Source organism: Gavialis gangeticus, unplaced genomic scaffold, assembly GCF_001723915.1.
Source record: "Gavialis gangeticus isolate Ggan-Ray unplaced genomic scaffold, GavGan_comp1, whole genome shotgun sequence".
In the NCBI taxonomy this organism is placed as follows: domain Eukaryota; kingdom Metazoa; phylum Chordata; order Crocodylia; family Gavialidae; genus Gavialis; species Gavialis gangeticus.
The window spans coordinates 23124960-23131773 of NW_017728998.1; the positions used below are offsets into that span (position 1 = coordinate 23124960).

General features: G+C 46.7%; 2 long non-coding RNA genes across 2 annotated transcripts in view; one reads left to right on the forward strand and one right to left on the reverse strand.

Moving 5' to 3' along the window:
- The window catches only part of LOC109289547, a 205722-nt gene that overhangs the window by 70657 nt on the left and 128251 nt on the right, over positions 1-6814 (forward strand). The window lies entirely within an intron of this gene.
- Positions 1321-6814, reverse strand: part of LOC109289546 — a 14569-nt gene continuing 9075 nt past the window's right edge. The window contains exons 2-3 of the long non-coding RNA XR_002095398.1: positions 3082-3085; positions 1321-1332 (exon numbers count right to left, since the gene is read on the reverse strand). This is a non-coding gene — a long non-coding RNA (uncharacterized LOC109289546). The remainder of the gene's footprint in view (positions 1333-3081; positions 3086-6814) is intronic.

Here is a 6814-nt window from a genome sequence, read left to right on the forward strand (position 1 = left end):
GAAGCCAGGGCTTGTGGCCAGAGGGCTCAGAGCCCAAGAAGGGCAGATAGAGCCCAGAGAGGGCAGAACCTGGGGCCAGAAGGTCTGAAGCCTGAGAGGGGCAAAGATAAAGGCCCCCAAGGACAAGATGAGGGGCTGGAGCCCAGGTCTGGAACAGTGTGCGTTGGCTAAGGGATCGGCTAGAGTGGAGGGATGGAAGCTGGGAAGACCAAAGCCCCAACAAAGGAGTAAAGGCCAGAGGTGGCCTGGTGGCTTTGGAGATAAATGTCCCACTGACTGTGTGACATCTGTGAGACCTGGACATAGCTGTAGGAAAGGTATGGAGGCTGTGATTAGCCCATAAGCTGATGTGTATCTTGGGTCACATGTGGGCTAGGAAGACCCACTTAATGGGAGAGATTTGTGTAACCAATCGGAGAGAGGGGATCCTCTGGTGGGAGTTGACTAGGGCTTGCTATAAGACCTGTGGGCAGCCTGTCTTTTTCAGTCTCTTAATGGGGACAAGGTGTGGCAGGTGAGGAATTAAGGGAGAGTGTCTTAGAGATCAAACTGGGCAGGAACCACACGGCTACCAGGGGGTGTCACAATTTTATTACAGTCCTGAAAAGAGGACAACGCCGGTGAATGCTAATTGTAGTGCAAGGAGTAAAAAAGAGGAAGCCAAGTATGCTTTCAGTAGATATGATGAACAGTGACGTGGGACAAAAATACAATGATGCCATGAAGCTGGCACAGGATGGAAGGTGATGGAAGAACTTCCTTCAGGCTGATTCTTGCTGTTGAACTGAGGGATGGTGGGTAGTAATTAAAAAGCAAAGCAAAACAAAATAAAACAGAAAAAAATGCTGGTGTGTATTTCAGATTTCCTGCCTATCTTCAAAGGGCAGGTGAAATTACTGGGTTCTGTAGAATCACCCAAAAGTTGATATTTCTTGTTTATTTTGTGGTGGTTTGGAGGGTTGTCTAGTTCCTAGTGGAGTTTTCAGCCTCTCTTGGTGTTTTAAGACCTTCTTGTGGCAATCTTCCCAGAAGCTCTGAACATCATCTTTCAGTTTTCACAGTGCAGCTTGAGATAATCTTAGTAGGGACTGTGAAAACAGTTTTGTGCATTTTGTGAATCACTATCACATTTCTGCTTTCCCTGTTCTTGATGTGCTGTTGCTATTTCTTACCAAACTGGGGCTGTTGCTCACATAACATTCTTTTCAGTATATACTCATTGTTTTTAAAAGTGTGAGGGGAGGGAAGTTCCACTATCTGAAACTATAAATAGAATAGAGATTTTTATATTTCACCTAATGGAACAATTCTTAAGCAAGCCAGCAAGACTGTCTTAGATCTAGCTGAGAGTGCTCTTAATGCTGATGACACAGATACTGCAGCTAATTCATAATAAGTTTAAATACAGTTGTATGTGCTTGGATATCCTTAATGTTGTAAATGCCAAGTCCTTTACTTTCTCGTTATGTGTCACAAAATTCTAAGCTTCACAGATCCATGTAAACAATAGCCAAGGGCCCACTTGGTGACAAACCCTATATAATCTGGTGTTCCCAGGTGGTCTATGAGACCTTAAAGAGGTCAGATTATTTAGTATAAATGGAGGTGAAAGCCATTCTAAAAAAAATGTTGGTGACTACGCAGATCCACTTTATTCATATAGAATATGGTAAATGTGAGATCACCACTAAGCATCTGTCATTATCTGACTTTGCTTCTTATTACCTAACCAAATAGAATGTTAATAGACATTTTTTGGGAGCATTCCATCAGAGGTTCAAATGGAAGATTCAGCTAGCTTGGTAAATACTATATTGAGATCCTTTGTCAGAAATAGACCTTCAGCTTGGGTGTAAGTTTGCAAGAGTTCCCACAGAAATCTTCTGAATTTGAGCAGGAGTGGAGCTCCTTATAATTTGTGATATGCACTTCAGTCAATACTGTTGATATACCTTGCATGTGTTATTTCATACATTTCAGTTTTTGTATGCATGTTCAGAGAAAATGAAGAGTGACTATTATGACTGTGCAGAGGTTCGGTAGCCGATTCAATTCGGAGGAGATTAGACTTGATTTGGCGGCTGAATCTCTGAATATGAATCAAATTGGGAGGCCCATTAAAAGGTCTGAATTGAATTGGAAGCCTCCAAATTGATTTGGAGATTCAACCATACACTATACAGGAAGTGCTTGATGACACTGGACACAGCTGCCTCCAGCTGGAAAGTTTATTGTGGTGGGCAGAGAGGGGAGGGAAGGGATGTGGGGGGCAGATTGATGCCCCTACAGCAGGGGAGGGATTGGGGCTGGGGCTGGGACAAGATGCTCAGCCAGGGTGGGGGGGGTGCAGGACTCAGGGAGGAGGGCTCCCATCACTATACACCGCCATGCATCGCTGGTCCAGAAGCTGCTCCTTTGGTGGCTTATCTGGTGGCTCTTGCTGTCAGTCTGGGAGGGCCTGGGAATAGGCATGTGCCCCCGTATCTGTGCAGGGTAGGCTGGTCTGGGCTGTGCTCCAGGAGGCTAGCCCCAGCTGTCCACCACGGGGCTGCACTCTGTGGGATGAGTGGATCCAGGGCTGCACTCCGGGTGGCTAGCCATTGAGCTGTGCTCTGCAGGGTGGGTGGAGCCAGGGCTCCACTCTGGGCAGCTAGTCCCATCCAGAGCCTGGAGCACAACCCTGGCTCCATCTGCCCTGCAGAGTACTGCCCTGGCTCCACCTGCCTCACAGAGCGCAGTGGAGCAGGGGATATGGGGGCGCTGCAGTCACCCTAAAATTCCCCATGGCCCCTGCTGCTGGCCTTGCCCCGATCTGGGTGCATGCACCTGCACCTGCCCCCATACCCTGCCACTGCTTGCCCAGCTGGGGTGTAGCCACAGCTTGTCTGGGAGGTGCAGGGAGGCTGAAGCAGCTTCTGCTGCTGCATGCTGCTTGTCTGAGGCAGTGCAGCGGCACCATCCTGTGCCTCCCCACTGTGGCTGGGTGAGTGGTGGGAGGGCATAGCCCCGACTTCCAGTGCCTTCCACTGCCCATCCAGAGCACAGCCCAGCTCAGCCCGCCCCACGCAGATCTGGGGGTACACACCTGCTCCCATGCTTTCCTGGACTGGTGTCGAGAACTGCTGGAGGAACCACCAGAAGAGCAGTTCCTGAACTGGTGGCACGTGGCAGCTCATGGTGGCAGGAGCCCCCTTCCCCGAATCCCATGACCTGTACCCTGGCTTGGCAGCTTGTTCCAGCTTCAGCCCCAATCCCTCCCTTGCTGTGGGGGTTTTGATCTGCCCCACAACTTCCCTCCCCACTTCTGCCCATCACAACAGACTTACCAGCTGGAGGCAGCTGTATCCAGCATTGTTGAGGACTGCCTGTATAATCTATGGCTGAATCTCTTAATTGGCGCCAAATCTCCAAATCTGAATCAGCCAGATCAAATTGGGACAGGGATTTGAATCACCGAACCAAAAAATTGTCCCTCCAAATCAGCTGATTCCAAATCTGAAGCAAATACTTGCTGCTTTGTACAGGCCTACTGACTATGCAAAATATACAAAATTTATAAATGTGGACAATTTGAAGTTCCTTATTTATTTATAATTTATTTCTTAGTTCTTCTATTTTTACCTGTGTCAGCTCACTCAGGGCAAAAGTTGGTACATCAGTCTTATAGAGCTGCCCAGATATAAGTAAATGTCTAACTTGAGGTGTGAGCAAGTATTCTCGGGATACAGCTCATGTTTGGGTGACTTTGTGTAAGCTGCCTAAACCTGAGTTGGGATCCCATGCATGCAAGTGTTTGCTGAGGAGGCACAGGAAGTCAGGGGGAAGAGAGGCTGGCAGGTCTAAGGGGAGCTGGTGGGTCGGGGGGGGGTTGGCAGGTCCTTGTGGGGGGTGGTCAGGGGCTGGGGTAGGAAATAGACTGGTCAGATTGTGGCGGGGTGGGAGGGGGAACAGTACAGCCCTGAGGCTGTGGTGAGAGCTTGGACTGTGCTGTAAATGCATGCAGGCCTTCACCATGCTGAGTTAAACCTTGCTAGATTGGGTTAACCTTTTGCCAATCTAAAGTCAGTTCACCTCTAACGTCAACTAATTTTAGATCAGGCATACCATTTTTAGGGCAAACTAAGCCCTGTGAACACTTGCACACTGGTACATTTAGTTCTCCCTAACCTTGATGATGTAGGAAAGAATTCAGGGCCGAACTCAATCCAGTTTGGGATCTGAAAGTAGAAGTGTTATTGGAACTATTCAGAAAAAGCAAATGGGTAAACACAGAATGCCAACTTTTATAGTGGTGTTTTGGAGTAAAAACAGACTTCAGAGGAAAGCAGTGCTACTGATATAATCATCTCTGGTAGACTATATGTTGTTAAGTGATAGGTTGATGTAACACTCTTTTGCATTTCTTTAAATAACATAATTATAAATAAAAAGAAAAAAATCAGTTGTTCATAAAACATAAGGATTTTTTTTACTGATGCAGTGTGAGGAGTCTGCTACATGTAAGCAACCAAACTTATTTTTATCATTATTGCCACTTTTACTGTTCCTTGTAATAATGTACTTCTAAATTTACAGTCTTGAACCATCATTGGCATATAACACTGTATATGTAGTAATATATAACTAATTATTTGTGGTAAGTATTAGTACTGTGAATATAGCTTATCTGTGTTATAAAAGTGGCATTAATAACAAAATTCCATAAAAGTTAAACATATAGTATGATGATTCCAAAACAGTCTGAACATGTGGCATGCTACAGATATAGCTAAGATAATCACAAATGTGTGTGTATACAGGGGGAAGAGGACAGGTTTGTGCTTAGAATGCTTTCTGATGCATAAATACTAGCATTAAATAATGTTGAATACTTTGTTTCCTAAAAAGATTAGTAGCTCTTCTCTATGTGATAAATTGTATAAGAGTTATTGTTCACACCAGTCTTCATACTGTATTATTCAACGTTGCTTTAAATAAACAAGTACAAATTATGCTCAGCAAGCTGTTGGGAAAGCTTGGGGAAATCTAAGAGCTGAAGGGCCAATTTGTGCCCTGACTTACATCTTGTGCAGTAGCACTGAGTTTGCACTAGCTGGTTAGGATTTAAGACTGTGACAGGGTGCACGAAGCACCCTGCCACGAGCAGAACCAGGGAGAAGTAGGAGAGGGAAATTTACCTTGGGGAACTAGAGGAGCCGCGGCAAACCCTGATGCAATCTGGGTGAATGGAGATGCTGGCTGGGGCCGTGGCAGATCAAAGCCTGCCGCAGCAAACCCAGGCACTGGAAATCAACCAGAGAAAGAAGAGACTGTCGCAGGAAAAGAACAAAGAGAAAAAAAGAAGAACCACACTGTCAAGCAAAGGGGGAACAGATGAGTTGGGTAGGCAGCCATTAGAGAACTGCCATGTGGGACCCAGCTGAAAGGAGAGAGATTTAAAGGATGCTGAGGGAGGCAGAAGAAGCAAGGGAGAAGGAAGAAGGAGAGGAGAAGAGAGAGCAAGCAGGTAAGGGAGCTCTTACAGAAGACCCCAGGGTAAGCTCCAGCCTTACTTACCAGGCAAGGTCTGGCTGGGAGCAAGAGTCAGCGAAGAAGTCTGAGCGACCGGTGAGTCTGAATCCTGGGGGTGAAGAGAACCGCTCCGGGGACCTAGAAGAAGAGGAAAGCAAAGTGGACCTTTACTCTTCCAGAGGGGAGAGGAGAAGAGAGAGAGGACCCTGGCCACAAGAAGGTGACAAGGAGGGAACCTGAGGAAGAGGGACCTGTCTTGGGACCCATGCAGGGCAAAACAGGGCAAGCAGGCACTTAGACCCGGGCTGTAGATATGAGCCTTCGGGTCAAGCTAATAACAAACCTTAGCGGCAGTCAACATTGCCCAGAACATTAGGTGTGGTGAGGGCAGGGGATGGGGATGGTGGAGCCCTGTGAAGAGCTGCAGAAGGTCTGAGTCTCTAACCATTCTCTGTTGCCTCCCAGTAGTGGCTAAGCATTATCTCCCATAACATAAAAGGCGTGGCAGGTGATTTATTATAATGAGCAACTACTGTTACAGCGGGGAGGTGATGTGACTCCAGGCGGAGCTAAAAACACCCTTACAAAGACAGTATATCATTTACTCTGCAGAGTTCACTGTTAGCTTGACCTGACCCTTTTTTCTGGACATAAGTTCCTGTTCCCGTGATGGTCATAGAAAGAGGGGTGGCAGTGGTCACATTTTCTATCCCCCTGCTCCAAAGTAGGGTAAATTTATACCTAAACTATTTCTGGGTGATGTTTTTTTCCAACCTGTGATTCTGTACCTGGATATATCAGTTTACAATAAGCAGCTTTCCCCCCTGTTTTTTTCTATTTCTTGTTTTTAGCTGTGTTAAAACTGTTGTGTCTGTGCTTTAGGTCTGAAATTTTAGTTGAAACTCATATTATTAAAAAAAATAAGGCAAGAGCACAATTGCTGGAGCTGGCTCACAAGGGTTCCACCTTCTTGGTTCTGGTCCTTGCATCATCACAGGATGTGAGAGCCAAGCTGCACCTGCAGCTGGACCTGATTGCCCTTGACGTTTTAGGCATGTTTGGGAGCAAGGATCATGGCATGCATGAGTTGGGGGAAAGCTTTGACACCATGGAAATTGAGAGCCAGGACCTGGAATCTGAGCTCATGCCTTCCACCTCATGGGAGCATACCCTGGTACCTGGTCCTGTACCCCATGGACCATAGCTGAGCATGCAGGCCCTGGGACTGTTCCCCACACAGCTGCTATGGGTGTTCCACTCCCACTCTTAATGTCTTGTTGCCCCACTTCCAGAATGCCTCCAG